At 36.6% G+C, this 11205-nt stretch overlaps 1 non-coding gene across 1 annotated transcript; it reads right to left on the bottom strand.

Annotated features, from left to right (window-relative positions):
• Nucleotides 1-8486: 8486 nt before the first annotated feature.
• On the bottom strand, nt 8487-8593 carry LOC147925485 (small nucleolar RNA R71). The gene has a single exon (XR_015585514.1). It is a non-coding gene; the product is annotated as a small nucleolar RNA R71 (small nucleolar RNA).
• Between the last annotated feature and the right edge of the window lie 2612 nt (nt 8594-11205).

Genomic DNA, 11205 nt, shown 5'->3' with positions numbered 1-11205 from the left:
CCAAGGCTAGGGACGTGGTGGGAAGGTTGATGTGGTGGTAGCTTTGTCGTTTGGGCTTAGATCTCGTTGTTTGGCTTAGGTGAGTGCATGATCATGACTTATCTAAGGTAAGATCTCTGTTTCTGTGATTTTGTGTGTTGTTTGGTTGTTTATGAGTTTTTCGTAGCTCTTGAGGCTTGGATTCGTTTCTCGGATTGTGTGGAACGAAAAGGAGTAGTTTGGAGGCGAGATTCGGAGGTTCTGTTCGAAGGAAATCATTGCTCGGCAGTGGTGTCAGTCGACAACAATATGGTGTCGGTCGACACCAATATGGTGTCTGTCCACACCAACGCGAGGATAGCTCGAGGACTTAGCGAGCGTCAGTCGACACCATATGGAGGTGTCGGTCGACACCGTTAGGGTTTTGGGAGTGTCGAGCAGGTGTCGGTCGACATCCAAGTCGACACTAAATGTCCAGTGTCGGTCGACACCTTCGGGTATCGGCCGACACCCTTCTGACAGTAACCAGATTGTGTCGGGTCGCTTTGTGCATGTTCCTAGTTTGTTTTATTGTTGTTGTTTGTGGCATGAGAGATCTTACTGCTTGTGTGTATAGCCCACTAGATGGGAGGATTGCCTCACTGAGTGTTTATTAAATACTCATGCATCTCAATTTGTGTTTTTGATGCAGGTAAAGGCAAAGTGTGATTGTGGGATCCAGGCGATGAAGAGGAGGATGTTCTAGAGGCTCGGTTGTTTGCTCTGTGTGTTTGTTAGGATGCTGGAGTGCACCTTAGTGGTCTAGAACGGATGTTAGGATTGCTGGTTTATGATTTGATTATGTTCTGGATTGCTATTGGATGGGTGTTATGTTATCTCTTTTATTGGTTATTGGATTTATTATTTTGTTATCCGCTGTTGTTGTTGATGATTGGGGGTAGGATGCTAGTGAGTATGGGATCACTAGATATTAGGTTATTAAAAAAAACATGGGTCGGGTTGTTTCAATGATCGTATTTACTTAAAGGTACACGATCATATTGACTTAAACATAGATGTTCTGACTAAGTATTGTCACAAGTTTAATCAACTTTTAGGGTTTATATCAATTTTTTGCAGAGGAGAAAATTAACAATATTTCATATAGTTTAAATAACAAATTTGAATTTTAACATGATTGAGGTTGTTATTTGTAGGGTATTGAAGTCTATGTATAAAAAAACGTTTGACAAATTGTTGGGGTTTATTTTGGCCGTTTTCCCGAGGATATACAGTAGCTTATATTTTAAACATTTCTACAAGACTACAACTATGTCAGCAATGGGTTTATTAGGAAGATTAACTAAAAACACCATCACTCCATCAAAATGCATTAAATGAACTAAATATTACATCTGCCAACAAAGTACTTAAACAAATATAGTTGTAATGTACATAACTCCTAAACAAACTATACAAATTAAACCCTAAATCACACACGTACATGATTATATTGGCTTAAATATACGTAACCCCTAAATAAATTCTGGAAATTAAACCGTAAATTGTATACGTACATGATGATCCTATTGAGTTAAATATACACAATCCCTAGGTTTACAAATATCTCTATAATTACGTTCCTTGGTGGGTTTAATAAGACGATTACCGGCACCATAAACCCACTAGTGTCATCTTCTTAGCTCACATGTCAATTATCATGATCATATTGACTCAAATGTACACAACTTCTAGAAATAAACCTTAAATCATATGCGCACACAAAATTGACTTAAATGTATATAATCATATACGAATTCTAAACAAGCATGTTACAAAAATTGTTTAATATGAATACAAATTATTTTTATATATACGTATATATGTGTGTACGTGTATATATATATGTATATATAAAGACACAAATTGTTACTATGTATGTACATGGTAGTGATAATATTTGAAACAACTACGAAACATGCAAAACAAAGGATTCTCAAGCTTAGATCAGTCATGGTCATGCACTCACCTCTTTTGTAGAAAGTTTATGACCCCAAAATTACGAATCCAACATCTTAGAAGGCTTATCCTTCGTTCCTAGCACTAGATCTCCACTCCCCAGGGATAGATCTTACCACACAAGCCAAGAATCTTCAAAAGTTTCTCAAGAACACTCTCTAACACTTTTTCTCATTTTTTGTAACTCTCGAGCATAACCCCTAAACAAACCCTAAAATTAAACCGTAAACATACATGATATTGACTTAAATGTATACAACCCCTAAATAAACCCTAAAATAAAATCTTAAACCGTATACGTAAACGAACATATTGTCTTAAACATAAACAACTCCTAGAAATTAGGTACATCATATATGTAAACGATCATGTTGATTAAAGCGTACACAACCTCTAAATAAATCAAAAAAAAAAATCACTAAACAATATACGTACACAATCATATTAATTTAAAGTCTTAAATCAAATAAAACCAAACCACCATAGCATATATCATGAGAGTGGGGAGAGAAAATGTGATATTATAACCTTCATTTATAGTCACTAGTGTACATATTTGTTTGTGTATGATTGTTTGACTAATTCGCCTTACGTACACAATCACTCATGTACGTATCTTTATTTTTCATTGTTAAAAATGTTAAATTAACATTTAAACCTTAAACTGTTTATGCACATGTTCATATTTACTTAAATGTACACAAAACTTAAATAAATTAACCCTACACGTTACACGATCATCTGACTTAAAAGTACATAACCACTAAAAATTAAACCATAAACTGTACACGTATACGATCATATTAGATTGAAACGTACATGTTCTCCTTCTTGTTTATTTAAAGGGGGTATACTCTCTAATATATCTAGGTCGTATAATATTTTTTGTATAAACTAATTTGAATAACTTTTTTGTATAATACATTATATCGTTTTTAATATTTTCACACTTAACTAGCTAGCCTACACCTAGCAACGTTTAGATTAACTACATACCAATTAGGAAATAGTGAATGGCATTGACTTCGAATCTGTATCACTTGTTACAAGTCAAATCCACTTTTATACCAAGTGAAACCACATGTTGTTTGTTGTTTGATGTTCATATATTTTACACTGTTTTCCCTTAATATATTCATATCTTTTGCATTTTTTGCTATCCATTTTGACTATTATTGCATAGCTTTAGGACTGTTCTTGCATTAGAGTTTAGTTGCATTGCATTTGCATCTTTTCATGCATAAACAGGTGATTTTGGAGATTAAGGAGCATGGAAGCAATGCTGAGGAGAAGTGAAGCAATCATGAGGAGAAAGCAAGAGAGTTAAGGCTGAAGAACCAAGGTCCGGAGTCCCACTCGACCGCCCACTCGACCAGACACTCGACCGCCCACTCGACCAGACACTCGACCGTGTGCAGAGAGGGACTCGACCGAGTGGAAGGAGCATAAGAGGAGCCAACTCGACCGGTCACTCGACCGAGCACCGGGTCGACTTGGCCGAGCCGCCTAACTATTTTGTCTTATAGCATTTTTAGGGCTTCCACTACTTTTTCTATTTAATGGCCTTGTACCAGCAGCCACAAAGGAGTCCAGCTTTTTAGAGAGGCTAGCTTTTTAATTAGTCAAAAACCTAGTTTTTACCCTTTTGGGAATTATTCCTTTTGCACTTTTATTTTTAGATCTTGTACTTCCTTGAAAGAGAAAAACATAAGATTCTTGGATTTTGTTGGTTCCATAACTTTCAAGATATTAAGAATTCGTGTTTGATTCCTTCTTCAATATTGTAGATCTTTCCTTTATCTTTCTATTGATGCAAGTTTCGGTATTTTCTGGGTTTATTACTTTGTTGTTCATCATGTGTTCTTGTGAGTAGTTGCTTAGGATTTTGAGGATGGGTTAGGCTGGGTTGTGTTTGAGGTTTGTTTGATTTGGTCAAGCTTGATTGTTGTAGATCTCTTCTAGGCTAGATGTTCTTAATGCTGGTCCTATAACTGAGAGGGTAGGATCTGATTTCAAGCATCTTAGCATCACACCAATGTTTAAGAAGCATAGATAAGGCTAGATCTAGAGTTTACCATTAGGCTTGCTAAGAGATTAGAGGTCTTGTTTGGTATTTGACATATTGCTTAATGCCTACTTGTGTAGATTCTTTACTTTGTGAGAACAAGTCTAGAAATGCATGAGTTTGATTGTTTCTTGCCATGAGAATGGATTAAACATGTCTTAGAAATATATGTCTAGAGATTAGCTCAAGTTGTTTGAGATTTGTTGACCAAGTTAGATGACCTCAATCATAGTCCAGCCCATGAATCCCTCCTCAAGACCTTTCTTGTTTATTGATTTCCTAGCTTAAATCTTGTTGTTTGATTCGCTTTTGTATTGCTCTGTTTTTCTTGCATTGCTCTGTTTTGCGGATTTGTCCAGCTCGACCCTGCACTCGATCTACACTCAATCGAGTGCTTGCTCAAGTTCATCCCCAGAATTTTCGTTTATGCTTTGTAGTTGTCCTGTCTTATCTCTTGTCTCATTCTAGTTGCATTTCTGTTGCATTTACTTAGTGTCCTGTTCATTACTTGCCTTGCATTAGTTCATTACCATAGTTTCTATTTCTGTTCTAGCTACATAACTGTTATAATCATTCTGTTTCATTTACATTTAGCACCTAGTTCTAGTAGCTTTTACATTCTGCATTTTACATTTCATCATAGGATTGTTAGTGACAAACATCCTTAATATTTGGCTTGACTTAGACATTTATGCACATCCTGATTGCTTGCAAACTCTCAGATTGGATTGACACCTCTTATACTACAATTGCATAAGGGGAATTGAAACACCTTGCTTTCACCATTGTTCATCATCATATCATTCATTCACATTCTATTTCACACACCAAGAAAGATACTAGTTTCATTGTTGAATCATTTTCTCGACGTGAAACCACACTTACCTATGTTTTATCTTAAATTTTCTAAGAACTTTATTTTACAGGTAAAACCTCCTTGATGACCCTCCAAACCTTACCCTAAACTATTCACTTCACCTATACCATACTTTTTGTGATCGTATACGTAAATGATTCTCTTTCAGATAATTCCTCCATGTACACAGTTAGTAGTATATGTTCTTTTCACGATCGCTGGATTAGCGGTCAGCGACTAAAAAAATACAAGTAACTTGAGATCCAAGTTAGCGGGAGTACACCAACAATACCATAAAAGCAGTCGCAGCGACACTTTTTAGTTTTACCAACAGTCGCTGAAAAAACGAGCGACACCGGCGACAATAAATTAAATGAACAAAGAAAATAGAGAAGCAAAGAATGAGAAAGAAACCAGCGATAGGAAAAGAGAAAGTTAGTGTAATTTGTTGGTCGGCGGAGGTGTGGCAGCAGTCGTGAAAAGAACATGGCCTATATAAAACTTAGTGATAGGCGTACATAAGGTATATTCAATAAAATGATGATTTAATTTATAAACGTATTATTGAAAACTTTTTGATGGTATATTTGTAAAATACTTGCTGCAAATAAGGTTTTATATGCATAGAAATTATTTCAAATGTGTACGTACACATAAAAACACAGTGTATTACCATGTACATAGTAATAATAATATGAAATTGTTTTCAATAACATAATATGATTCAAAGTTAAAAAAAAAAAGGAAAATAGATCAAAATTAAAAAATTAATATAGTAAAATGAATCTTAAAAGAGAGATAAAAAAAGAAGTAGAATCAAAGTTAAAACTAAAAAATAATTAGGAAAGTGAAAAGAGAGAAAATATGAAATAAAAAAGAAATAGAAACTTAAAAAATATAATTATTGTTAATATTTTTTATTGTTTTGTAGGATTTCTGTAGCAACTCACTAATATAATTTTCTTCTTTTACTGTAGCTACTAGATTTTCTTCATTTAGTCACTCGAAGGAAAACATTCTTAACTGACTTAAGTAACTACAAGTGTTCGGTTTCTTTGCTAGAAGGATTTAGTTGTCCAGATTTATGGAGGTGACTAACAGATGAAAAATGTTTTTCACTTTGACTTAAAGTAAATAAAAAACTCATCCTATGGCTAACGTATGTATTTTTGTTTTTTTTTTTTGTAAAAAAGTCACCAAATAATAAACTTGTGGAATCTAGTTTTAGGGCATCTCCACTGAGGATTATTCTAGGGGTTGCTTAATATTTTAGAGCTTAAAAATAAATCAAAAACCCAAAATATTGTCCATTTATCATAGAATCGTTTCTTATAGAGGTATCGAAAGCAACCTATGAGCAACGATATCTGTCAATTTTTGGTTGGGTAATGGGTAAATAAAAAAGACAATTTTTTTTTCTTATTTTCTTCTTGCCTTTCTCCCTTCTCTCTCTCCCTTCTCTCTAGGGGAATGGTATTTTGTTTGAAGTTCTTATTGGATTGCTTTAATTATTTTAATATAAATTATATAATTAGTTTAATTTTGAGCAACTCATATAAGTTGCTCTAATGGAAAGAGATGGTCTTAGATATCTCTTGGGGTTGATAATTAGGTTATACTTTAAGAGTATTGGACTAACCATTGGTACAATGGTTTAACATAAACTCATTAAATGTAAGTACATATGTATATATGCAACCTATAGGCTGAAACTGGTCCAACCTTTTAAAAATTTGCATTCGTTTTAAAGGAATACAATATTTAAATGTTTATTCTATTTAAAAATATGACAGATATTCAAATATTCAGCCCTGTCTTAACAGTTTTGACAACCTTGGGCAAAACACTTAAAATGGACCTTTTATTTAAAGAAAAAAAATTCTCCAATAAATATGACAAAATGTAGATATCAAATAAAGTAAAAAAAAAAACTAGATCACTATCAAAAAGAAATTTTTTTTTTTGTAGTAGATAAAAAAAAAATTGGTTTAGAAGCTTCAATTGTCCGTCCGCACATGCACTCCAACCACAAGGTAGTTAGATCTGAAACAAAAGAGAAAATATCAATTATTTGGATCATATGAAACATTTCATTCTACCTTTTGTTGATGCAAAATCATTAATAATTGTTTCAAAATCCTAACTCTCCAAAATATCTTTATCAATGCATAAAATTGCTAAACCGTTCAATCTTTCTTGAGACATTGATGATCTCAAATAATTTTTCAGCAATTTTAGCTTAGAGAAACTCCTTTCCGCTGATGCTACTGTCACAGGAGTGGTTAGTAAAAGTCGATAAGCAATAACAACGTTTGGATAGCAACCAATGTTTTTTACAAACTCAAGAACCTCAATAGGTGTCATTGCTTCATCTCATTCTAGTTGCGTTTCTGTTGCATTTACTTAGTGTCTTGTTCATTACTTGCCTTGCATTAGTTCATTACCATAGTTTCTATTTCTGTTCTAGCTTCATAACTGTTATAATCATTCTGTTTCATTTACATTTAGCACCTAGTTCTAGTAGCTTTTACATTCTGCATTTTACATTTCATCATAGGATTGTTAGTGACAAACATCCTTAATATTTGGCTTGACTTAGACATTTATGCACATCTTGATTGCTTGCAAACTCTCAGATTGGATTGACACCTCTTATACTACAATTGCATAAGGGGAATTGAAACACCTTGCTTTCACCATTGTTCATCATCATATCATTCATTCACATTCCATTTCACACACCAAGAAAGATACTAGTTTCAATTTGGCGCCGTTGCCTATTTGAGTGTGTTTTTGTGACAATTAGGATCAATAGAAGTCTAATTAAGTTCCTTTATCCCCTTGTTCGCTACTGATCTCGATTCTTCTACTGCTTGTTTGTGATTGAGTTTTAGGTACCAACTCGACCTCCAACTCGACCTCCGCTCGACCGAGTGAGTGTTCGAGTTTGTGATCGAGTCAGAAGCCGGATACAAATAGACGTCACTTCCCAGTCGACTCGACCATCCACTCGAGCTTGCGCTCGACCGAGTGCCTGTTCGAGTCTGTACTCGTGTCTGTTAATGCAAACAAGATCCAAGGGTCATCACAATCTTCAGAGACTCCTTGATCACATCAACCGACCACCAAGGGACCCGAGACAGCAGAAACCAAGAATCAATCAGGAACAAGAACAACAAGTGCTAATGGAGCAACAAGATCAACAAGCTCCAAGGGCAAGAAACATTGGTGCTGGGGATGCACCTAACACACACAACCAAAGAGCTGGTATTGTGTCTCCTGCAGTTGCCAATAATAATTATGAAATCAAGAGTGGATTGATCTCCATGATACAAGCCAACAAATTTCATGGGTTGCCAATGGAGGATCCTCTAGATCACCTTGATGAGTTTGACAGGATATGTGGACTCACAAAAATCAATGGAATAAGTGAAGATGGCTTCAAGTTAAGGCTATTCCCATTTTCCCTTGGAGACAAAGATCATATCTGGGAGAAGACTCTTCCTACTTCCTACTGGAGCAATAACCACATGGGATGCATGCAAGAAAGCTTTTCTGGCCAAGTTCTTCTCCAATGCAAAGACTGCTAGGTTGAGGAATGAAATTTCTGGGTTTGCTCAAAGGAATAATGAGAGCTTTTGTGAAGCTTTGGAGAGGTTTAAAGGATTCCAGACTCAGTGTCCTCACCATGGCTTCAGCAATGAGTCCCTTCTAAGCACTTTGTATAGAGGGGTGCTTCCCAAAATAAGAATGCTTCTTGATACAGCTTCAAATGGCAACTTCCTAAACAAGAATGTGGAAGAAGGATGGGAATTGGTTGAGAACCTTGCTCAGTCTGATGGAAATTATAATGAGGACTATGACAGAACAATAAGGTCCACATCTATTGATCAAGAGGACAAGTACAAGAAGGATTTGAAGATGGTCAATGAGAAGCTTGACAAAATCCTACTAAGCCAATCACAGACAATCCACTTCATTAGTGAAGAAGAAGCTCCAGTCCAAGAAGGAGATAGGGAGTTTGCTGAGTTGTGCTACATGCAAAACCAGGGAGGATTCAAAGGTTACAACCAAGGAGGACTCAAGAATAACAATCTCTCTTATAGGAGTAACAATGTGGCTAACCCACAAGATCAATTCTACCCCCTCAACAACCTCAACAACCTCAACAGCAACAAAACTATATACCCAAGCAGCAACAACAGGTGTTCCAGCCCCAATTGTGTCCCCCACCAGGGTTTCAGACTAACCAAGGTCAGGAACAAGACTTAAGAGCTATGATGCAACAATTCCTGGTTGGGCAAGCCAATGGAAAGCTTGAGGAGGCTAAACAATTTGCTGAGTTGAATCAAAGGTTAACATCACAGTATAATGATCTCAATATGAAGTTTGAAGGTCTGAACTCAAGAGTGAAGTATAGGGAGAGCAATATAGCATCTACTTCAGCTCCAAAACCCACCCAAATCCCTAGAAAAGCAGTTCAAAACCCAAGGGAGTTTACTGCCAAAGCCATTCATATCTTTGAAGAAGAAGTCACTGAGGACAATGAAATTGAAGTTGGGGAGGATTGGTCATTTCTTGAAGCTCAGAGTGAAGTTTGTGCAAAGCAGACTGAATCCGGTATTGCACTCGACCAGGTGCTCGAGCAAGCACTCGACCGAGTGAGTGCTCGAGTGGTCGATCGAGCTGAAGAGTCAGAAGTTGTCAAGCCTGCTAAGTACATCCCTCCTGCTTACAAACCGCCTCTACCATTCCCCAGACGTTTCAAGGCACAGAAGCTTAAAGAATTAAGGGAAATCATTGAGAAAAAAGAAATGTTGGCTTTGCAACAAGAGGAAGTGAAGGCTTTGAAGGAAGAGGTTGTGATTGAGAAACAAGAGGAAGTGATGGCCATACAAGAGATCATCATTGCTTACTAAGAAGAAGAGAGAGGACCTGTCTTGGAACAGTATGATCCATATCCTCTCTATAAGGATTTTTTGCTTGATTTATCAAAGAAGAAGGCTCAAGCTCAAGATGAAAAGGATCTTGAAGACCTTGGAGGAGTTATCATCCCAATTAAGCTTAAGGATCCAGGTCCATTCTATCTGCCTTGCACACTTAGCTATCTTCACTACAACCGGTGCTTATGTGACTTGGGAGCATCTATCAGTGTGATGCCCTATTCTATAGCACAAAAGCTTGGGCACACTGACTTCAAGTCCACCAACCTTCATATATGCCTAACTGATGGTTCAAACAGAGATGTGGTTGGCAAGTTGGAGAATATTCCAGTCAAGATAGGAAGAGCAAAGGTTCATACAGATTTTGTGGTATTGGATATGGACAAGGAACCTGAAGATCCTATCATCCTTGGGAGGCCATTCTTAGCCACAGTTGGAGCTGTTATTGATGTTAAGGAAGGTCTTGTGACCTTGAACATTTCTGAGGGTATAGCTATGAAGTTTAACATCTATAACCCAACCAACCTTCCTACCATTGATGATCAACCTTTTACTATCAAGGAAAAATGTGGTCATGAAGGTTTAAGTGAAGTGGCAACTCCAAAGGACAATCTCTCTCTTCAAGAATATTCTGTGGAAAAGCTTAAGAGGCCAGTTCAAGAGTTGACTGGTATGGTTAAGTATCTCCAAGTCAAGCTAAACAAGAGGTCTTTGAGGAAAGCAAGACCAAAGCTCAAAATCAAGAAGAACTATGGTTTGTGTGTTAAGGGGGAGGTGATCAAGGATCAGACTCACAGTGATCAAGAAGTGCCATGGAGGATTTCATCACCTCCTTGGTATCTAAACAAAGCCTAAGAAGGCAACCAAAGTCAAGCTTAGTGACTCTAAACAAGCTCACTAGGGAGGAAGTCCCTAAGGTATCCTTTGTAAATAAGCTTTATTTTAATTGTAGTTTTGATGTGTTTTCTTTTATGTTTGTGTTGGACAGGCCTTTCAATGAAAGTGTAGATGGGTATAGAGAGATTTGGACTTGGGGAAGTAGACTCGTAAGCCCACTCGACCAGCCCACGAGAGGTACTCGACCGAGTCCCAGTCAGTTCCCATCGTCGAGCTGCCCCAATCACCTTCTCCAAGTCACCAACCAGACCCCAACTACACATTTGACAGCATGAATGAGGATGTGGACAGTTTCTTCTCCAATCCTTGAGGTATCACTATCACCTTCACTTGTAAATATCATAGCATTTGACATTGTGTTTTGTTTTCTATCTTAAATCCTCTTAACTTGTGATTTAAGTTTGGTGGAGGGTTTGAGATAGCATTTGATGTTGTGTTGTGTTTTCTTATTTCAAATTTTTATCATC

The sequence above is a fragment of the Camelina sativa genome, chromosome 16, assembly GCF_030686135.1.
Source record: "Camelina sativa cultivar CO46 ecotype springtype chromosome 16, ASM3068613v1".
Taxonomy (NCBI): domain Eukaryota; kingdom Viridiplantae; phylum Streptophyta; class Magnoliopsida; order Brassicales; family Brassicaceae; genus Camelina; species Camelina sativa.
This window is presented reverse-complemented; position numbering and strand designations above follow the sequence as displayed.